At 44.7% G+C, this 24,380-nt stretch overlaps 1 protein-coding gene across 2 annotated transcripts in view; it reads left to right on the forward strand.

Annotated features, from left to right (window-relative positions):
- CRTAC1 (cartilage acidic protein 1) overlaps nt 1-24,380 on the forward strand; it is a 1,509,269-nt gene that overhangs the window by 1,307,630 nt on the left and 177,259 nt on the right. The gene's annotated exons all lie outside the window — the stretch shown is intronic.

Below are 24,380 nucleotides of genomic sequence, written 5' to 3' on the forward strand. Positions count from 1 at the left end.
CACATCAATCATGCATCCGCCCCCAACACACACACAAACAACAATTCTGTATGTTTCTTATGTGCTAATAAATAATAATATTTACTTGTTTGTTTGGCACACTTTGACATCTGGTATGTTGTGCGCACCCTTTCCCATCCCCTCTAGGAGCCTGAGTTGTAGAAGCAACACTCTATGAGAGTTTAGAGAAGGGGGTGCGTACAGATGTCCTAGCAGGGGCAAGTAATCAGACCTCTATGACCACCACAGCCCAAGAAGGGAAAAGGAGGGCGGAAGCCAGAAGGGGTGGGTCACCAGGACTTATGAGGGTGAGGGGACAGAGCCCTGGTGTAATTTAATGACGCGGATTCTCTGTTTTTTTTAAGACGCAAATGAGTCATCCGTTTCGTGTCCAAGACGTAACTAATCAGGTAGCAGGACACTTATTCAAGTACGCCATGGGGGGGGGGGGGGTAATGCATGCTTGGAATGGTTGAGCGTGCACGGTACCCATTGGTTACTGCCAGCAATGAGTGAAGCCCGAGCTACGGGCAGTCCGGCCCTGATTGTCATCAGCATATAAGATCCTTTCTACTTTATGCTCCAAAGTCTAGTCTAAATATCTAGTGTATGAGAATCTAATTCAGGTAATTATAAGGATAGAGAACAAACCCAATTTGCTCATTGGCCAACGTAAATGAATAAGAAAGTATCCCAATGGTACAGGCAGTGAATGAATCGTGCATCCACTATGTGTGCCTCAAAAAGTAATAATCTTCTATACACCACAGAAACTCCCAAATGATGGATCATTTATATCCGGGTGGAGAGTTCAGTGGTCTGCCAGGGGGTAGAAGCCGTGGCCTCTGCCACCCTGGTGGAGGGCTATCCACCCTATTTAGAAAACTCCATGTGCCTGGCAGGGATCTCTGTGCTGTGAAGAGAGCAACCGCCATGGCAGCACAATTCACAGAACTGAAGCTTTGTCTAGCGGGCGCCATGTTTAACCCCTTCAGTGCCCATGACGAGCTGGACTCGTCATGGGCTGCGGTGGCGCTGTGCCCATGACGAGTCCAGCTCGTCATGAACTCCGCCCGCTAATACAAAGCGCGGCACTGGGCGGGGAAAGGGGCGGGCATGCAAGGGGTTAAAGTACCTGCTCTAGGTTATTTACTGTTTAGAGAAAACAAAGTCCCAAAGTGAGATGTAAGTTTTTCTAAATAAAAACAAATTGTCCTGAGGCACAAAGAGTTTTCCCCCTGCATGTGTGGTCATTCTGTGTTTTCCCTGCCTGTGTTCAGCAAGCATTGCATGGATGAAACTGGCAGTAAGAAGGATTGATGGTCATCCTGCTCTCAGTACAGCAGTGTGGCCATCAATATGAAGTGTCTGACCCTTGGCAGACGGATTGCCAGGTCACTTTTGCACTAGCAAAGCCAGATGAGGTAAACCTGGCACCCCCCTGACTCTAATTAGAATGACAAAATGTAATTTGCCTCTAACTCTGTGAAAGTGGGAAGAACAAAAGCAATATTCAATTTCGGGTGCCATTTGTTTAGGAAACAGCTGCTGCAATACATATGCACTTCCAACTGCTATCTATGTACACTTTCAAGATGACTCAAATGATCTCAAGATTGGGGTTATCCGCATTTCATACTTGTGCCTGCCTAAAGTATTTTGCTGCTTTTCGTCATTCTAACTCCTGCTTCTTCTGTATTGTAAATATAGGTTCTGTTTTAATTTCAAAGTGACCCAAAAGCTTCATTTTGAATTTGCAGAAACTATTAATAATTTGATATTTTTTATGGGTTTTTAGTGTTGGAGCTTCATCAATTGCCTTCAAATTGGGCACTATTATCCCTCTCCTTAGACTCTATTCCTGCTTCAGATATGATTTTACCTGGATACCACAATTCCCGATGGAATGAATCTTGCAAACATTTACATTCATTCATTTCTAAATACCTTCTTGTGCAAACCCAAATGCACCTTAAAACAAAATTTTATCCTGGAAAATCTTAACAAAGCCCTCCATATCTCAGATTAAATTGATCATGGTAGTCTTAAATACTGAAGTGACCAACTCCAAAGGCATTTGATGTGAGAGATACAATCTGCACACTGATAAAAGCTGGTAGCTCCCTGGATTCCATATGTAGTTAAATCTGAATGTAAAGTTGGGAACATACATATCGCATTTAGAATCACAGCATGTTTAAGAATTGATGTTGCATACACATCATACAGAACTGAGGTAGTCCAGTTTTATACACATCCTTGGACTGCTATCCCACCCCTTGCACAAAACCACAGTGTAAATTCTATATGATGATTGATCTCCCTTATTTATGTTTTTAGCACATAACTGTTGCATTATACTTTTCATTCTGTTCTTACAGCTTCTGGTACAACTGTGAGCTTACAAACTTGTTAACAGGCCCTTTCATCTTCCCCTTCTCACTTTAAATTCTTGCAAGTACTTGGTCAATAGTATCTAAGATCACTGAACCTGAAATTGCAATCCCTTTTTGATGCCGCATGATTTTAATTTCGATCATGTGTGCTTAAACTCACAGATTCAGACCATTCAAAGACATATTTTTTATGCCCCTTAAATGCACTTCAGCTTATATCCAGTTCAGGCATAGTAACTTGAATAACAAATTGCTCTTTTTGTATACATTTTCAAGGATGAAGATATAAAGTGATCAGGAATATTTCATTCTATGGTATTTGTATTTCGTATCTGTAGAGCGCAAACATTCATCCTCACTGGGGTATCTTGGCACTGAAAGAGTTCAAATAGCGAATGACCACAATCACTTAGATAAATAACCCAGTAATTGAATGTGAGGGAATAAACCTAATCTTCAAGCATTTCTTGATTATTATTTTTTCATATATTTTTATTTTATATTTCCAAAACATTGCAGTAATGGCAGGTAAAGACACCATACAGCAAATCTGGCATTCAATCCCAATGTCCTCCTGGCACTTACAACAAACATTAACAACCCGCTTTCCCTCTCCCCCCTCCCCCCCAAGTATTTCTTGATTTAGGAGATCTGGTTCACCCCTAAGCGAGTGTGGAATTAGGGTCCAGCTTTGGGTGACCATACGGAAATGGCACAACCGCCAACAGTCTTGCAACAAAACTTAGGCATCACCAGGCTACACTGGGAAGCTGATATCAGTGTATGAGAAGAAAGGTACTGAAAAGGCTCCTATCAGGGGAGCAGACCACCTTATGGACCAAGCAGAGGACAGTAAACTAAATTCTCTCCTTTACCAGTAGCCAATGAAGTTGAGACAAGATGGGAGAAATGTGAGAGCTGCGATGGACACCACGGACTAACCTAGCTATAAAGATCTGGATTAATTGTAGTTTTCTCCCAGGACCCTAGGGAAGAGACAATAAATGGCATTACAATAATACAACTGTGAAGAAATTATTGCTTTGAGAATTGAAACCTTTTGTATGGGAGTGAACAGTTAAAGCACACATTTTAAACAGTGTAGCTGATACAGACAGAATTTGACTACAGAAGACACTTTTGATTGCCCGAAGCAACGATGCAGCAATACTGACACCCAGATTTTTAACCCTAGATACCACGGAGGGGATAGGTACCAGACAAGATGGTAAAAGTGCGTATAGGGTCCAGGAATCTCTGTCTTGGAACTATTCTATTTGAGATGGTGGGAATACATCCAGTAATGAACACTGGTTGGGCAAGCATGCAGATTAATGAAGTCTTGACGACATAACAATCAAATCTAGCAATGATGGTAGGTTCATCGGTATAAAGAAAAACATCTCTGTTCAACTGATTCAATAAGGTGGGCTAAAGGGGTTAACTATTCATTAAAACGGAGTAGTGAGAGAACAGGTCCCGGAGGGACACAGCCTGCAGATTGATTCAAAATGGGCCAGTCGGATGCGAAAGAATCTGTTTATGAAAAAGCCTTTAAACCAGTGTAAGGCTGGGCCATGAATTCCAAACTCAACAAGCCTTGTAAAATGAATTGCGTGGTTCACAGTGCCTAAAGTTACAGTTAAAACCAAAAGGATTAATGCGATAGGAATGTCTGAGTTTGTCTCAAATCACCCAGCCCTAATACAATTGTAAATTCAGCACTGTGGCCAGGGTGGAAGTCCATCTGGGCTGGATGGAGACGGCTATTAAAGACTGAGTCAGAGAATTGTTGAAACTCTGCGTTCTCCAGCATTCCACCAAAGAAAGGTGACTGGGAGACAGGAATGTCGTTGGATAAAACTTCAGGGTTCTAATCAGGCTTCTTCAGCAACGAAGAATCCAAGGACATTTTAAAAATCTCTAGAATGCAACCATCCATCAAACAAACAGGGACTGCAGGATAATGTAGACGAGAAAAAACATATTTCGCCTTCATAGTCTGTTAACAAATAAACCACCAGGAAATCGCAGACATTTAAAGCTCGTTTAAGGATCTTGTGATGACGCGTTTGGAGCAGTGTGGTGGGGGGGCGGGGTGTGTACTTTTCACCTAGGCACTAAACACGCTAGGACCATCGCGGAGGCATCGGCATAAGGAATAAAGGGCCAATAAACCCGTTTCCGAGCACTGTAATGAGCAGCCGAGGGATTATTTGATATTAGAACGACTGTCACCAGCCGCCGTGCGCTTTGTGTCATTAAGCCTCTGGTGTGCCTTTTTACTAGCCCGTGAATAACGGTCGATGGAGTAGTGCAATGTGTATTACGTACATGGCCAAGCTCTTCACATAAACAAGACTCATTATTTCCGAGGGCATTAATGAAAAGAAATATACACGAAGGAGCTTCAAATGCCGAGAAGCAACTGGGTGCTTACGTGTCATGCAATTTCCTCACTAGTAATCAATGGCGCCGCAGTCAGACAATCGTGCCATAAAGGTTACTAATGGTAACACGCAAATTAGTAATCGTCAATTTTTGATCGAGAGTCGAGCGACAAAAACAAATATGCTATTTTTTCTGTTCATGAATAACAAATAAAGGAGCCAGGTTCTGTTGCTTTTCCTCCGACATAGTGCTGCAAACATGCAATTGTACAGTGTTCGCTGTACATTCAGAGTACCCCTATAATGCATTTGTCACCTGTCTTGCTTTTGTCTCTTATTTCGACCCGTCTTGATGCCTGATTGTGCAGTGCAGTGGGAAGTGAGGAGTGGACGGGGTGTAACCAGCAGTTCAGTACTGGTGATTACCAATTAGGGTAATGCTTGTCAGAACGCCACTAATTATGGGTCAGTATACTGTCTTCTTTTCCCATATTGGCCCTTATATGTTGATGTTGACCTCCGACCTGCATGGGAAAGGTAATAACAAAACGTGCTTTATAAAAGGTTTTGTTTGTGCAGACAAATGTAGTAGGTACCACGCCTCATGCAACCGTTTATTGTCCTCTTATAAGAATGTAAGGAAGGTTTATTTGTAAAGTTTTTACATGTGGTTGAGGGCAAACCTGACGCGGATGAGAAACCTTCATCGCCATGTGCATCCGATAGTATAATATTTAAATGCTGTAAATATTTTAGACTTCGTACTCTACACCTCGGTAAAGTGTGTAAGGTGTGATATGCGTGGTTATAAGATGGTGGATTTATTGATTATTGTAAATCTGTGATAGCTAAGCGATAAAAGATTTTCAGTTGATTTGATTGCTGATTATTATAAAAAAAATGTAAGCGCAACTGCAACCCCATATGTATACTGGCATTGCAGGACTTAAGCCTGGCCATCCCTAGGGGAGACTTATGCCTGTAGATCCACGTTTTCACGAGTTTCCTGAGTGATAAATGGCCCTGAGTCAGTCAAATGTGTGTTGGTATACTATTCCACAGGTGGGTCCCTGAACTGAGTAGGCTCTCCCTCTGGCTCTTGCTTTCTTGTATCCATGAATCTGGAGTTCAGTCACAGAGGCTGATCTGAGCAATCTGCCTGGTTGGAATGGAGTAATCCGATTGGTCAGTATGAGAGGTGCCTGCTGGGAGATCATATTGTGCATCAAGCGCACTACTTTAAAATACAGATTATTTTTTTTACTGGCAACCAGTGCAAGGAACCAAGGAATTTAGAGGCGGATGAACTCCATTTCTGTCCAAGCACCAGTTTGACAGCTGCAGCTTGGATTCGTGAAAAACACTTTGGCGGATATGTACTAGGAAGTGGTGTAGCGTGTCGTTAGCCTCTTTGGCTTAATGACACGCTCCGCCACTTCTGAAACGCAAGGCCGCTCCATATTTACAAGAATGTGGTGCAGCCTTGCGTTTCCCCCTGCGATGGCGCTGAGTTAACAACTTAGCGCCAACGCAGGCACCCTTGCACCAGAGGTGTCTGTGTGCAGGGGAGGATTGGTTATGTGTAGGAAGGTGTCCCTTCCTTCAGTTAAACAATCCTAAAATGCCATTTTGTAACTTTCATGTGTGCTGCATGAAGCAGCACTCATGAAAGTTACAAAATGGCATTTTTTTTTATTGTTTGTTTATGTACAGGAAGGGACACCTTCCTGTATATTAACAAACCACAGCATTTTGCTTTTTCTATGTGTGCTGCACAAGTTAGCACACATGGAAAAAGCAAAAACGAGGAGAAATAATACATTTCTCCTCATTTCGCCAACTTAAGACCAGGATTTTCCTGGTCTTAATTTTGGCGGTGCCTCCTATGTACGCCACCCTTGTACATCGGGGGCAGCGTCAAATACAATGGGTGTTGCGGTGGAACGCCCACCACAACACCCACTGCACACCCTTTTGACGCTAACAAAAGGGTTCCTTATGTACAAGGCAGCGTTAAGCCACGTTAAGTGGCTTAAGGCTGCCTTGTATATAAGGCGCAGCCCCTATCGCCACCACAACGTCCGTAAAAGTGATGTTGTGGTGGCGATAGGGGCTTGTACGTATGCCCCACTTTGTCTTCTTAGGTGCGCCTATGAGAAGGGCATTACAATAATCATTATGATTGTAATGTGGGTATGCAAGAGTGCTAGCTTGTCTGGAAGAAGTGGGAGGATTTTACATAAAGCTCTCATAAGAGCAAATCAGTTATTGGATCTTTTCTTTGCATGGTCTACTGATGAGAGGGTGGAGTCTAGTTGTACCTCCAGATCTCGTATGGAGTCTGCCCATACAGGACCCGACCCTTCTTCACCCGTTGACCAGATACCATTTAGATGATTGGCGCCTGCCCTCCCCACCTGGCAGACCATGGTCTCTGTCTTGCCATCATTAAACTGCAGCAAGTTGTTTCTAAGCCAGTCACCTTTTCTCTTCATGCACTAGTAAAAAGAGTCCAAAGACCCCATAGAGGAATGAAACCGTCAGCTTGCGTGCCATCCACATAATTATTGCAGTTTATTCCCAGCCCACATATGAGTTTAATGAGAGTCTGGATGTATACATTAAAAATGGTGGAACTGAGAGAAGAGCCATGCGGAGCTCCCTGCTTTAGTGCGTCAAAGCTGGAGCAAAAAGGAGGGAATTGTTCTGCCTGTTCGCGGTCAGATAGATATGCAGCGCACCAGTCCAAGGCTTTTCCCGCTATACCAGCTTCCTCCAATTTCTTTAGCAGGATGGAGGGATCCACAGTATCAAATGCTGTGGGAAGGTCCAGAACCACTTGCTGAACCTTGCCCACAGCCAACAAGATATAGTCAGTGTTCGCCACCAGAGCTACCTCGGTCCCATGATGAGGCCTTAATCAACACTGAGCCATGGCGAGCTATTTACTGGACTCAATATGGGCTGAAATAATTTTATTGATATGCCTTTCCAATACTTTTATCGGAAAAGACAGTAAGAAAGTGGGACTAAAATTAGCAAAGCCTTTAGGGCTTGTAGACGGTTTCTGTAATAAGGGCATAACTAACACCATTCTTCCAGGCTTTGGAAACCTTGGCAGTGGCCAGGGAAAGATTACAGATGTATCTTAAAGGCTTGGCCAGCTGTGGTGCAAGTACCTTGTAGTATTGTGGAGAGAGGTGGTCGAGCAGAGAGCCTGAAGTAATGGCTCCTGCCATCTCCAGGAAGTCTTCTTCCGTAATTGGAGGGATGACCTCAAGCCTTTGATTCCGGTTATTCCCCTCTTGTAAGATGGATTCTGGATTCAGAACGTGTTCATGTGCTAGAGGGCTTACTGTGTCATTTTTATTTTTTATTTTATTCTCTTGAAAAGAATCAATCCCATTACACAGTTCTTGCCTGGTACGATTTTTTGTGTGGCGCAAATACGGCAATTGCAATGTGTATACTAAGGAGAATGCCTGATATTCTTAGTCATGTTCTCATTTGCCATCAAGAAGATAGCTTGGGGATTTTCCATCTACATCTTCCATCTGAAGTGTCCCCTTCAACCTATTTAAAAAAAATTTTTTAACAGAGTTTTATATAGCGCAAACTTGACCCGAAGGTATTGGGTATCAGAGCGCTTTACACAAGAACCAGTTGCTTTACATGAGGAAACATTCATTTTTGTTAGGCACAGGGAGAATAAGTCATTTGTCCAGAATCACAGGATGTTGCACGTCCTTGCCAAGACCCGAACCCGGTATCGCCCGGCTTTGATGTTGAGCACCCTTGCCGTTAGGCCAACTCCTCTCCCCAAATGCTCTTGCTATGTAGACAAGGAGGGTCTATATGTGGTACTGGCTGGCAGTTTAGCTGACCATGATGTACTGCTTGGGAATGTCTATGCCCCTAACATTGACGACCCTACCTTCTTTCACGTCCTCTCTTTAGTCATGGGCCGATTTGACACCATTACCTTTCTGCTGGGAGGAGGGAGCAGAACCCACTGCTTGACTCCACAGGAGCCCATACTGTCACCAAACCACGAGCCTCCCAAATTCTCCAAGAACATATGGACACTTATACTTTAAAACATACTTGGTGACATGTGCACCCCAACACACAAGCATATACCTTTTTTCTGCACCACATGCAGTTTGGACATGTTTCGGTTATTGGCTCTTATCAGTTGATGCAGTTCTTTTGCTGGGGAATATACAACATCTACCACATACACTCTCAGATCACTCCCCTATATTACTAACTCTTAATATTCCATTTGGTTGAGGATTTAAGAGAAGATGGTGCTCTTATGGATACAGTATTCCGCTCTGAGCCTCAAGATGCCATATTGGAGTATTTTGAATTAAAGGGTGGTTTGGTCATGCCAGGCCATTCTATGGGACGCTTTTAAAGCATATATCCGGGGCATATGTATCTCGAAGCATGCTGGTGTCCTCCACTACATGGTGCAGAAGCATTACTTGTGTGGAGAATTAGCTGAAAGACTAAACATTTACGGCGTGTGGCAATCTAGGGGTACCAATTCGCATCATCGATCAGTATTGATGGACGAGTTTCGCTCCCTGGCAGAGAGGGAAGGGCCTTACTTGGGGAAATTTACCCAAGCTCGCCAATATAGAGATGGTGAATATCCAGGACAAACTCTGGCATGCCGTCCTCACCGCGGCCCTGACTATATACCAGAATTAATATTGGATGATAATAGTCGGGTTACTAGTAGTGGTGCAATCACTAGTACCCTACTTCACGATCACAAACAATTATACTCCACTAAACTTACAGGGGACGATCATGCCAGAGCAGAATGCCTGAGTGACATCACAATGGTGTGGTTTTTAAGAAAGACTTTTTCTGCTGAGTAAGCTTCGATGGCCATTGATGCACAAGATTGCACCAAGGCCCCCGGCCTTGACCGTATCATGGGTAATTTTTATAAAACATATAAATCCATTCTCATGCCACATCTTTTGGATATGTGTGCGGAAGCCCTAGAGGTTGGAGATCTGCCTCCCACATTACGTTAAGCAGTGATCATACTTTTATTAACACCCGGCATAGACCCCATCTGTGCACCTCATATAGACCCCTTCATTATTACATTTTGACAACAAAATTGTGGCTCAGATGATATCCACAAGGTTGGCACTAATGATGGACTAGATCATTTCCCTGACCCAATTGGGGTTCGTCCCTCACAGATCCATGTCCCACACTCTTCACACAGTGTTTGTACTACTTGCTAGAGTCTCACCAGAGGCCCCTTCGATTGTCGTCCTGCTCGATGCTGATAAAGCATTCGACTCCTTGGAGTGGCCTTTCCTTTGGGCGAAGCTGCAGACGCTGAAGCTCCCTAAGGGTTTCATAGGGTTGATTAAGCTCCTATACTCCCAATCAACTGCATGACTACAGGTAAATGGATCACTCATTCGTCCGTTCACGACCGCTAGGGGTACCCAACAAGGATGCCCTCTGTCGCAGTTACTTTTTATCATTGCCATTAATCCTTTAGTATATAATTTGCAAGAAAATCATATGCACCATGGCCTCTGTTTCAAACTGGATCCCCTCTTTATCTCCATTTATACAGATGATACCTGTTATTACTCCGTAAACCCACTCTTAATCTTGCTCTTGTTGTTCGGGAAATTATCTGGTTTGGGGGATGCTCGGACTTCCATGTTAATTGTGCGAAATCTGAACTGGTCCCTCTAACTGACAACACTACAGCGGTACCATGTAAATACATGCTACAATGGTGCGACAAGACTATAAATATCTTGGTTTATACTTCACAGGGATAAGGAACAGGTGATCCATTTGAATTATGGGCCTGATTTGACAAGCTGAATGTTGAATGGTGGATCCGACTCCCACTCTCCATGGCTGGTCGGATAGCCATAATTAAAATGGTAGTGCTTCCCCGCTTTCTGTATCTTCTTTTAAATATTTCAATTCCCTTACCAAACTAATTGCTTCTCACACTTCAGGGTCTTCTGCTGTGACTTATTTGGGCAGACTGGCTGACATGTATTAGATGGGACACACTTGCTCTTACTTATAACAGGGGCGGTTTTCCTGTCCCCGATTTCCAAATCTATTTTCTAGCATAGCGACGCAGGGGCAGTTTGCCTCATATTGTTTTCACCCAGATGCCGGACTTCCTTAGTCTATACCTGTAAAAGATCAAGCAGAGGCCATACCACTGTCAGACATTTTACTGAACGGAATCCAGCGTGCTCCCCAAGATATCCAGATGCTGTCCACCACAAGCTGGACATAGAAGAAGCTTAACCGCTTACTTGGAAGAGGCCCCCTATATTCTCCATTACTCCCATTCACGACCAACCCATGGATCCCACCCACCCGTGAACATGTGATGCAAAGCATGCTTAACACATTTGAAATACACACAATGGGAGATGTTTTCCCTAATGGTCATGCCCTCTCACATACTGACGACGGCAGATTTTCCCAGGCAACGCAAATGGATTTCTTCCTCATGTGCCGCTTACACCCCACTCTTTGCGCCTGTATCCCTTCTTATTCCATAGTTCCTGATGATTTTTCCCCATTTATTCTATTGATATAAACCTCAAAGCGGGCAGAACTGATTGCCAAACTTTATAAGGTATGTATGGCACTGAAACCTGCCTACAATGACAAAAACAAGCATTTGCAATGCAATACGTCTTGCCTTCCTGAAAGTTTCAGCTATCCGTGTTGCAAATGATAATGTTTGTTAGATTTTATTTTGTTAAAAAATATCCCAGCAGTAGCATAAGTAATAGAAGAAATTCCACGAAGCAAGAAAATTGTGCAGTATCACAGGCAGTTACTAGGTGTCTTTGTGGAGTTATAAAGGGGCCTCTATTAGCCATATAAGGTACCACACCCTTACTTAGGCTACTGCTGGGATATTTTTTAACAAAAAATGCAATCGGTCTCGCATTAGTTTGAGCTAGAGATATTGGCATTGTAAATGGCAATGTCTTTTACCTGTGTGTTATGGAGTGTATGTATGTGGGGTGAAGTGGGTATGTGGGTTGTACTGGATTCATTAGTTGTGTAACTGTGTGGCGTGGAATTGTGTGATGTGGATTGGATTTGTGTAGTGGAATTATGTGGCATGGCGTACTGTGGAATTATGTGGATAGTAATGATGTGGTATTTAGTGTACTGGAATCATGTGGAGAGGGATTCTGTGTTACGGAGTCTAATTATGTGGAATTGGTATTTTGTGTTGTATTATGTAGAGGAGTTTAATTATGTGGTGCCCTGTTGAATTTTGTGCCAAGATGTGGAATTGTGTGGTGTGGATTGTATATATGTGGTGTGTTGTGTTACTGTGTTGTGAGTTGTAGTGGAATTGTGTTGTGGAATAAAGTGGTTTGTTGTTGAATTAAGTGGTGTGGATTGGAAATGTGTGGAATCGAATTGTGTGGCGTGGAACTGTGTGGATAGCGTTGAGTTTTTGGTGACAAACAAGAACAAATAGGTAGGAGCTAAGCTCCAGATCTGTGTGTTTGGGTGTTAAAAAAAAAAGAAAGAGTGTTTGAGATATTGGTGTTGGAAATGTAAATATCTTACCTATGTGTTATGGACTGGAGTGGATGTATATGGTGTGTAGTGGGATTATGTGGGTTGGATTGGAATTGTTAGTTGAGGCATTGTTGTGTGGCGTGGATTTGTGTAGTGGGATTATGTGGCATGGTGTGCAGTTGTATTATGTGAATAATAATTTGGTGTTTTATACTGTATTGGAATTGTGTGGAATGGCATTTTGCTTTGTGGACTGTTATGTAGTGTAGTTTAAATATGTGGTGTGCTGTTGAATTTTGTGATATGATGTTGAATTCTGTGTTCTAAATTTAATATATGTGGTGTGTAGTGGAATTGTGCCGTGGAGTGGAATGTGGATTGGTGTTGAATTATGTGGTTTGGAATGGATTTGTGTGGAGATGAATAGTGTGGCATGGAACAGTGTGGTGTTGACGGAAAATATGTTGAATGGAATTAAGTGGCTTGGTGGGGAGTGTATTTATGTGGATTGTTACGTTGGCATAGAATGGATTTGTGTGGAGTGTATTTATGTGGTATTGAGTAGCATGCAATTAGGTGGTGTTGAATTGTGTGGTGTTGAGTGGTAATGTAGATTGTAATTATGTTGTGTGGTGTGGAATTGTGCGGCTCTGAATTGTCTGTTGTGGAATTGTGTTGCATTGTGTTGATTTATGTGGCGCTGAATGCTTGTTGTCCATCTACAGCAGTGCTGGCTGAGTACATAAAAAAAGCCTTCCCTTTAAAAACAGTGTAAAAATCATGCAAAAGCTTCAGAGAAACAATGATAACATTCCTAAAATTTCTAGAAAGAAAGCTGCCCTGTTTAAAGTTCCTGAATGAGCAGACATTTTTTTTACTTCAGTAAAGGAGGTGTCCTATTGTGGAAACCTGTGGGTTATGGTAGTTCGCTTATAACAAATAGCCCATATATATTGGTTCCATTTAATATGCTCTGTTTACAGGTCTTGATTCCCCTTGGATTTTGAATTATATTGTAGGCACTTTAGAAAATATAGGGTTTAAAAAAGAAACATTTTTACAAAAGCAGCACACTATCCCATATTAAAGAACAAAAGGCCTTTGAAGATATCACAAATATTTTTTATGATAGGCTAGTAGTGTTGTGAGTATCGCGTAAATGTTTGTTAAAAATAACAAGAAATTGATGATTTCAATGAAAATTCCACGCAATATCATATCATGGTACCAGAAAAGCAGCAAATTAAAAAAAAACAGACATAGCCTTTGATTGCTGATCCTTGTCATATCAGGGCTGTCTCCTTCATGGAGCACTCATAAAAAGGTGTGTGAGTAGCGTGAACACTTAGCAAAAAACTCTACTTAAGAATAACAAAAGACTGGCACTCACAGAGCAGTGACCTTTTCATTTTCTAACGCTTTGTGTTCTAGCAACTGAAATCTGCGTTAAAGAAAAACACTCCCTTTGCATTAAAGCCAGAAAACTGCATTAAGTGACAGTAAATGAAAGTTGCAAGGGGCTAATACTGCACATATAATAAGCATAACAAGATTGTTTATAAATTGCCCACGCTCCTCCTAAGTCCGCAGAAACAGTGTGTTTTGGACACAATGGGCCATATTCTCAAGGAGTTATCGCCGAGTTAACGGCACTGTAGCGCAGCCAAAGTTGCGATACATTTATCACCCCATTCACAAGCTGGTGCCAACAGCCCATAGCACCAGTTTACCTGCGATAGCAGCCGCAAAAAACATCGCCACAGATGACCCCGGCAACTATCGCTAATGAGATGCAGAGTAGGCGTTCCCGAGCAAAAAGCCGTGACTACACCACTTCGCAACATTCTCAACGACCAGCCACATCAGTGATATACGACCACAAAACATGCGATAAGGCTTGTTAGCAGCAGGAAATTAACACCGGCTCTGACCTGGTGTAAAGTCGGACGGCAGCCACACCTGAAGAACAACAGATGCCATGGAGCTACTCATCATGCAGCTCGGAGCCCCAACAGGCCCACAACACCCACTGCCACCACCCCCAGGACCGCCACCACCCCTTGGACCCTCCCAAACCACCCCCCCGTACCACCACAGAGGCATTCCAGACACAGACCGCGGACCTTCAGAAAACGCACCAGCCTCACAGACATGACACTAGAGTATGTCATTGCCCACTACAGGCTCAAAAGGACAACCATCCTCCTCATCCTGAACATCATTGCCCACAGGCTGACGGTACCAAACACAGCGGATAACCAACATCCCACCTCAGACAAAGCTGCTGGCGGTGCTGCACCTGTTGACCTCTGGGACATTCCAACCAACAACCGCCAGAGTCGAAGGGGTCTCATAGCCAGCCTTATCAAAGTTCCTCAAACCTGTACTGGATGCCATCATCAGCTTGGTACCCCAGTACCTATACTTCCCACACACTGCGCAGGAACAGCTGGAGACCAAGCAAGGCTTCTATGCCATAGCTGCATTCCCGAACGTGTTGGGGGCAATAGACTGCACACATGTCCTACTTGTGCCCCCTGCCGGCACTGCACACAACTACCGCAACATAAAGCACACGCATTCCATCAATGTGCAGGCAATAGTGGACCACCGGGGACCCTTCACTGATGTCGTCGCCAACTACCCAGGCAGCGTGCATGATTCCTACATCTTCCGACAGTCCATCATCAACTGGCGCTTTCAGGATGGCGCCTACGGAAATGCTCTGCTCGTTGGTAAATACCAAATGAACACACCACACACCTCAACTCCACAATCGTGCAACTCACAACTCTGGCAATGCACACGTTACAAACTCTCATACAACATGCCCACCTACCAGACATGACAGCATAACTTACTGTGGGAACCTGGGCTAGCCATGTGCACAAGCTATCCACGGCATGGCACCTCAGCCACACAATAGCAGATTGTGGGGAGAGGGGGGAACTAGGCATGTGCGAAGGAGGCAAGTGACCCATTAATAAGCATGTACACAATGCCAAGTGTGGCGTGGATGTGATGGCCAGACTGCAGTATGCAGACAACACACATACCCATGTTGTCACACGCCGCTGGTGTATGGAGTGTAGTGGACAGTGGACGCAACCATGTCACCCCAGCCAGTGGGGAAGATTGCGGAAATGTATCTTGTCACGTCCCCCCTGTAAGCGTGAGCGGAGTGGGCTAGCATGGCATACACCAGGCCCGCGTAGGGGTGTGAATAAAAAGCAAGTAGCTCTGGGCGTGGTCCTCTTCCAGAATGCAGAACGTCTCTTACAGAGCGGCGCCTCCACGCCCCGCAACGAGGCCTACGCCGTCGCCATGAGCCTGCGATCCTGTGAGCCTGATGCACCCCAGGCAGCTGGTCCCCGAAACAGTCTTGCCCGCTCCTGCGCACCCAGCCCTCAATGCCATGCTGCCGACACCAGCGTGTGTCGAAGAGGGCCCACCACATGCAGGTGCAAGCTCCAAGCCCGAGGCCCGTGACCTTCGCAACCTCCTCAGACCATCACGGCCTCCGCGACACAGGCCCGCAGTACTCCTTTCTTGTTGACGTACTCCACCGGCATACACAGCGGACTAGTAGGTCACATATTTGGAATTGAGTCATGCCCTCTACATGGCAGAGTCCATGTCATTGTACAGGCCTCATCGCATACTACATCCCCTTCCAGCTCTGTTGCCCCTGAGTGTGTGCCCTGAAATTCATGGTCGATATCTGTCTGTACGTCTGTGGCGTCTGGGCCCATGGGCTGGAGGTTGTCTTCCTCTACATGTAGCTGATACTGACAAGGTGGAAAAGTGGAGTCTGTAGAATTCAACTCTGCAATTTGCCTGTTCCTGCTTGTTCTGCCCTCTGCATCATGCCCTGGAGGGACACCTTACACTGTCCCCCGCAACCCTCTGCAACATTCCCCTTGGACATCGACAAGTACATGCTCAGCTCGCATGGCCCTACCTCATTGCACCGCAAGTCGCCGTCCAGTGGGGGTGTGCCTGTGCCGGCCTCTGTGCATCGGGGCAACAAACTCTGTGCTGCTCAAGTCAGGGACCCATGATGTCCGTACCTTGTACTGCTGATTGTCTGCTCACTGTTGTGGCTTTTGCCAGCACCAACCAACCAATGAGTGGTGGCTTACACTACCCAACACCCATCCAGCACAGGCGTCACTGGAGATGTGACTCTGGCAATAAAAGGGGCTGGGCGCACACGTGCCTGTAGCCAGTCCCATAAACTCACTCAGTGTGTCCGTGTGGTCATTATATATGCATGTGGGACCGGGGCCATTCCACAGTACATTGTGCTGTGTACAGCGTGCACAACTATGTCACTGCAGGCAGTGGTGTAGACCTGGGACATGTAACCGTGTCTTATCTTCATGTGAGTGTAAGTGGGGTGGACAGGCATACGACAGTACTTCGTAGGGGTGTGGGTCCTCCACACGTGGATCTGGGTGTGGTTCAGTGTGGGCCTTGCCAAGGATGTGGCTGATGCGTGTGTCTCTGTTGTAGTGTCTGCGCCACCCGTCACGCAATCAACAATGTTGCTATGTGGCATGTCCCCAGTGTATGTGGTCGGTTGAAGGGGTACATGGGGGAGGGAATGCCCGCTCGGGGTCAGGGATCACACATGCCAACTGTTGTGTGTGTAGCTATTAGCGCAGCATGAGCCAAAGATGTACCCTCAACGGCATGTCGAGTTCAGCCAGGCAGGTGCTCTACATCTGTGTCAGCACTGTCCTCACAATGGGCCTACACACACGCTGCCGGCCACATTCTGTGCAGCATCCACACTGTGTCGTACTCTGGCTTGTAGACATGTGCAGACTGGCATGTCAATGGTGTGCCGTAGGGGTGCATGTGATGTAATCGCGCTGCGTACACTAGTGAATGTACAAATTCTTTTGTGCTCTGATATGTGCTGCCATGATGCAGGGATGCACCCTGTGACTCAAGTCCCACGACATAGACAACATGTGCGTAAGGGGGAGTCACTGCCCCTACATTAGTCCGTACTTTCATTCTTGTTTGGTCATGGACATGGGACGTCGGTGTGCAGGGGGTGTTGTTTGTCCCTCTGCAATGTGAGGGGGAGATGCAGTTTCACAGTGTGTACCATGTTTGTTTCCGCATTGGCGCAGGTTACATACTGAATGCATGTCTATGTGCATTGTGGCTGTTTGTGGGGAAATGCCTATCTGATTTGGACAATGGTCATTTGTTCTGCATCACAGCTGTGGGGTTGAGCTCACAGGTCATCATCTCACCGTTTGTTTACTCTGCATTTATGTTGCATTTTCCCGCCAGACGCGTGGGAGTTGTAGGCCGGTCGCTGGTTTTCGGGCCTTTTTTTACCGCGATTGGCCTCATCGCAGGATTTATTGCGTTCGTGTTTCGCATTTTTGCAGCGTGGCGTTGATTTTATAGCGGTCAGTTGACGCGTTATCTGGTGACTATTGCATGGTACTGCCGTGTTGTGAATACCTGGTTAACGCGGCGTAAAATTCCCGTGATGGACTGCGATGTAGGTTGCGTTAATTTACTTTTGCGATGGTTATCACACGTTTGTGAGAATATACCCCAATGTGTCTTTAATGCATTGCTAAACTCTCTTTGCAGACATGGGGGAGGATGGGCACTTCATAAATATTATGACAACTAACAAAAATGATTGTGCTGTTTTACTTTTTAACCCCTTCAGTGCCCATGACGAGCTGGACTCGTCATGGGCTGCGGTGGCGCTGTGCCCATGACGAGTCCAGCTCGTCATGAACTCCGCCCGCTAATGGAAGGCGCGGCACTGGGCGGGGAAAGGGGCGGGCATGCAAGGGGTTAAGAAAAAATGAAAAAGCTTTGTAAAAATGCATTTTATGTCAGTAGATGGAATGCATTTTTTCAAAGCTTTTCATTTGTACTTAAAAAGCTTAACAGCAATCCTTCCTGTTAGTTTAGGTTTAGAAATAAAAAAATCCTGTGGGGTGAAGGTGTTCAGAAAGCACCCTGAATGTTGCTTTAACAAGATTACTTATAAAGTGCCCTCCCTCCTCACATGTCCTCAGAGACAGCGCGTTTTGTACACAATGTGTCTTTAATGCATTGCTAAACTGTCTTCGGACATAGGAAGAGGGAGGGCACTTCATAAATAATTTTGTTCTTTGAAAGGTGCCACACTGCACCTTTGTGGAAGTTGTTTTTAACATCAGAATGGCTGAAAAACTTTCAATTTGAAAAAGAAAAGGTGACTGTCGGGAAAACTATATTTAATGTGGGTTTGACAAAAAAGGTGCTTTTTCCAAGTTTAATCTTTCTCTGCCCCCATGCATTACTAAACCCTCAGTTTACAACTCGCATTTCTGCAGGGCAATTTAAACAAGCAACAAGAGGGAGAGATGTTGGTGCTAATTAGAGCTGGGTGGGGGTGTCAATGTAAAACTAGCAGCAGACAGCATCCATTAATGAATCAGGAGGGAGGAGAAAGCAGCCGAGGAGAGGGAGCCGAAGAGAGGGAGGGAGCCTCTGTCAGTAGTAAATTGTAAACAATCAGTTTCAGATTGCAGGAAAGCATGTTGTGCCTTTGATAGGAGAAAGACATTTAAGAAAGTAGTGCCCACAGACAGTAAATAAAACATACTGCATAACACCACAGTAAGAGGGACAGTCCTCATGGGAGGTTACAAAGAGAGACAAGGAGGTACTAAGGAGGGACTACCAAGCCTACTGACAAATCAAAAGCCATCATTTCCAAAGGAAAGGAAGAGGAGCCAATTGTAAAGATGGGTGGAACACAGGCGCAGCTTAATGCACATATCCTGAATACTGCATGTCTCGAAGAGACATCGCAATCGCTGCTCTAAGCAAGACCTAAAAAGAGATAATGGGGAAGAGACCTGGGTCGGAAACTAACTGAAAGAATACGGGTGTTACTGCTGTGCACAGATTGTGCTTATTTCTCCTAATTATCGGCACAAGCTACTCCTATGTAAGCCCTAGTACGCTTGCTAAAATAGACCCCACCGGGGCCTCCAACTGCTCGAAGTGTAACACACTCGAAGCCTACTTTGCCCACCTCACTGGGATTTGCCCACACATTGGATTATGTTTGAGTGCAATATTTGACTTCCTCTCCTTAATGATTCACATCACGCTTCACCCAAATCCCCTCCTGGCACTCCTGGGCTGTGTAGCAGATATCCCTAAATCAATCCGAAGGTATACAGCTATTGGGCAACTGCTAGCCAAAAAGGAAAGTGGTGTTACACTGGGGAAGTGGAAGTCGCCAAACTATTAAGGCGTTACTCAATAGCATTGTATATTGTGACTCCACTTGTGAAGTATACGCCTCTCTACAACTCCATCCTTAAGGCCGAAGGATATTTGGCAACCCCTGAAGGACTATCTGTTAACCATAGACAACGATTCACATTGATATCCTACCCTACTGTGTCTTAGCTCTGACACCACACTATTACGCACCCACGAATGTTCCTTTAGATGATAATGTTATGATTACAATATATGCTCCGGTGTTGAACGGTATAAACTGTTTATTACATGCTGTATATTACATGCTGCACTGCAAAGGCACTTCACCTCTGAGATCTCAACAGATGTGAATTGCCTGTATATACGGGCTCTTGCTCTTTGTATCTCCTTGAAAGCTTATAAATAAAGTTAAAAAAAGAAGATAGCTTGGGGCATAGGCATACTTTGGTATATTTCTACAATTTCTGCTGGTTTTCTGTGACCCAGATTTAGAAGGTAATTACATTACAGAGAGCACTGGCAAAAAAAAGGATGCAGTGCAGGCTTCATCAGGAAGAGATGGGTCAGTCTTTGTCTCGACGTGGGTGATTGAGAACAAAATCAGATGCCAGAATCAGAGCCCTATACAACTGCGAGCTCTGTGGATAGGTACTCTTTTAGATAACGCTGTTTTATTTCTAAAAGACAAAGATGGCTTACATTTCATTTCATTTCATAGTGGCAGTGATGTATTCTCTTCTAATCACTCATTAGCCGATGAGCTGCAGCAAGCTGTACCTGCTTGAGTAACGATCTAGTAGAGATGACAGAACCACTGACATCTTGGAGAGGAAACGAAACAGCTGATTGTAACGACACTTCGCACACAATCCATATCTATGTGTCTTTATTAAAGAATTCAACACATCCATAAAAGAAGCCCAGGTCGCACAGGAACAAGCGTACGTCTGGGGAGCCCGGTAATCAGCTGTCAACTGTCATCAACTGACATCTGGAAACATTTCAGAATGCCAGCTGATAACGCGTAACCACACAGGTGCTACGGTGTCCTAGGGCGGACACAAGGCAAGTAAATTAAATCACAACACATCTTCCCTCTTACAACATAATAACAGAAGAGAAAAAGAGAACAATAAATAATGGGGCGGCAAATAAAAACTATGTACATATGCAAAATAATGAGAAATTGTTGTCACATAGGAAATGATAAGGCTGAAAATAAATCCTAGGGATATAACCATTGCAATCTTTGGTTGTGTACATACGAATACCTATAAAAGGAATTGTGAGCAAGAATTTGAACATTCCCAAGATAAATCACTGGAAACGTGAAACACTTACTCACATATGTAATCAGATAACTTCTTAGGCAACACGACAGGACGCCACACTCTACTGGTATTGGAGCTTGTAGAAGCTCCTACTCCCACAGGAGTACGGACAATCGACTCTTGAAAAGATTGCTGACCTCAGACTCCATCTCACCAGTATGCTCACACTCATCCTCCAACATTTGTTCAGCAAGGCTGGACTTCCACCATTCACGTTGACAGTAAAGAAACATATATATGGATTGTCTGTGAAGTGTCGTTACAAAGTGGCGATGAGGATGGGACACAAACCCATGCGCGCACACTCCCGCTAATCCATTGTGCTTTGCACGTGTGGGTTCGCATCCCATCCTCGTCGCCACTTTGTAACAATACTTCGCACACAATCCATATATATGTGTCTTTATTAAAGAATTCAACAAATCCATAAAAGAAGGCCAGATGGCACAGGAACAAGCGCACGTCCGGGGAGCCCGGTAATCAACTGTCATCAACTGACATCTGGAAACATTCCAGATTTCCAGCTGATAATGCGTGACCACACAGGTGCTACAGTGTCCTAAGGCGGACACAAGGCAAGTAAATTAAATCACAACACTGACTTAAAGTGTTCCTGCTTCCACTCACAGAGCTTTTGCCATTTTTCATTAAAAAGGAAACTGCAGTTTACTGATATGAGCCTAGAAGTCACAACAGCACGTTTCCAGGGGACTATTTGACTGAGGCGGAGTGAGACTCTGTTCTTCAAACTTCCTTCACCATTGTGAACTGGTCTGCCCATGGAGCAGGCATCACGCTGCCTACTCTTTTCTCAAGCATTAGCTTTCAAAACACTTTAGGTTATTTGAAGGCATAGGGCCGGATTTGTTGTTGGTTGGTAACAAAACCCCCTCCAATCTGTAGGAAAATGCAAATTCAGGAGGAGGATACACTTTTGAATTTCCTCCGCAGTACTCCTGTGGTCAAAGGAATGCCTCTGGTGGATTCTCCTCAGATTTTAGCACTTCCTTCTTGAAATCAGCAGGTTTAGCAGGCACCTGTAAGTCATGCCGATGCCAGTCTGTGGCTCCTCCTCCATGCTTCGTAGGAAGAGATTCACAACCTCGTCCTGGCAGTACCAATTGCCCTCTAAGTGCTCACTATAGTAGCATCTTACATTCTATATAAGATTTGTCTGTTTCCAAAAACACATCACAAAAACATCTGTAAACGAAAACTTGCATAGCTTCATAATGTGAGTCTGGCTAATTTTCAAACCTCTGCGACTCACACATGTGTAAATTACACTTGATGGGCCAGATTCACCACTGAATTGTCATCCCTAAATGAGCTTTTACCCCTGAATATACCTTCAGTTATGCCTGGTAGAAATTAACAAAATAATTCCTGGTTGGCTTAAATAGTACAACTGTGTATTTCTCCACCACAAGTGCGGAGAAATGCACAATAGTAAAACCCACTCAGGGGTTAGGAAGTTGGCCTCGTAAGTTTGTGAATTCCCACAAACGTACATTTGAGGGCATTTACAAACTCTAATCAAACTCCTTCCCACTTTAGAAATGATATCCTTTAACCAAGGGCTGAAGCGATTCACCTTACAGGGTGGATATAGGAACAGAGATGTAGGTGGAAAGGGCTTCTCCACGGTGAAAACATTTTTTTCCTTGGAGAAGAAAATAGTTCTGTTGGACTTGGCCCTTTCTGCATGGTCATCCCTAAACTTTTTGCCTTTACCCTCCTGTTTTCTAAACCCGATTTTGTTGGCCTTTAGGACTCTGTGCACTTTACCACTGCTAACCAGTGCTAAAGTACTTGTGCTCTATTCTCTAAACATGGTAGAGATGGCTTACACCCAATTAGCATATTTAATTTACTTGTAAGTCCCTAGTAAATTGGTACTACGTGTACTAAGGGCCTGTAAATTAAATGCTACTAATGGGCCTGCAGCACTGATTGTGCCACTCAATTAAGTAGCCCTTTAAACATGTCTCATGCCTCCCATGCAGCCTCCGTGTGCAGTTTTAAACTGCCATTTGACTTGATAAAATAAACCTTTTGCCAGGCACAAACCTTCCTTTTTAAAACATATGTCACCCTTAGGGCTCTAAACAGCCCACAGGGCAGGGTGAAATGTATTTAAAAAGTAGAACATGTACTTTTAAAGTTTTAAATGTCCTGATAGTGAAAAACTCTTTTGTTTTTCACTATTGAAAGACCTCCCTCTCCCATAGGATAACATTGTGGTAACATTGAGGTTACCTAAGTGATATCTTTCAACAAAGACCAGATAGACAGATTGAGTTTGGTGTCCATAGAATTGTATTAAAAGCCCTCTTTAATGGTCAAGTCTGATTTTTCATCACAATTCTGAAAATGCCACTTTTAGAAAGTTTGCATTTTCCTGTCACACCCATTTGGTGCCTGCAGCCTGCATCTTGGGTCACCTTACTAGGTGGAATTGACAGTTGGTGTTTGTGCATTGCTCCTAGACAGTGAGACAAAGGGAAGCTAGGTATTGGCTGGATTGGTCAGTCCGAGATAACGAGAGAGAGGAGCTGTCACTTACCACACTTACACTTCACAAAGGCTCTGCCTGAGTATTCTCACAAAGGGGTTGTCACTGGTCTTTTGTGACCCCAGACAAGCTGGGGCCAGGACAGAGAGGAAGGGGGATGCCTGACATCTCGGGGGTACAAACCTATAGACACTTACTCTACTTCAAAGTGGGCATGAAGGATAAATATTGGACATCAGCCCCCAACTCTTCAGGGCAATTCTAGACCTGTGGAAGACTCAGCCAGGAAAAAGGACTGCTGAGCTGCTGAATGGACTGCCACTTTGCTGACCTGCTGCCCTGCTGTGCTGTTCTGGCCTGCTGCATTCATGCCTGGGTGAGACTGACTGGACCTGCAACCTGTACCCAGGACCACGAGAGTGACTTCAAGGGCTAGTCTCGTACCCAGTACCTGGACCCTGAAACTGTGAGTCCTACCCTGTCAAGTGGGTGGAGCCCCAGTCCTAGATCCATGGAAGAGGGCCTGAAGGTGCTCAGCCAGCCTATCTGTGGACCCAGCAGAACTGATGCATCTCCTCTGCTGTGCAGCGCATCCCCGAGCAGAACAGACGCATCGCCTCTGTTGTATAGACTTTTGAGACACAAGGACTTCGCATCGCCTTTGCAGCCCTAAGCCAAACTGCTGCTGTGTGGCTCATCCCAGACGTAGGCCCTCGGATTGAAAGCCTCTCCTTGAGGGCAGCCTCAACAACGTCACTGTACTCTCCAACATAAGCCCCACAGCTTTTTATTTGAACCAGCTTGTGCCGACGTATTCTTGATGCAGGACTTTGCATCACAAGCCCTCAGGTCGTCGGCTCCCTTGACAATGACGTAGGACCTCACATCACAGCTTGTTGGAACCAATTCTGGG

The sequence above is a fragment of the Triturus cristatus genome, chromosome 1_2 (genome assembly GCF_964204655.1).
Source record: "Triturus cristatus chromosome 1_2, aTriCri1.1, whole genome shotgun sequence".
Lineage (NCBI taxonomy): Eukaryota > Metazoa > Chordata > Amphibia > Caudata > Salamandridae > Triturus > Triturus cristatus.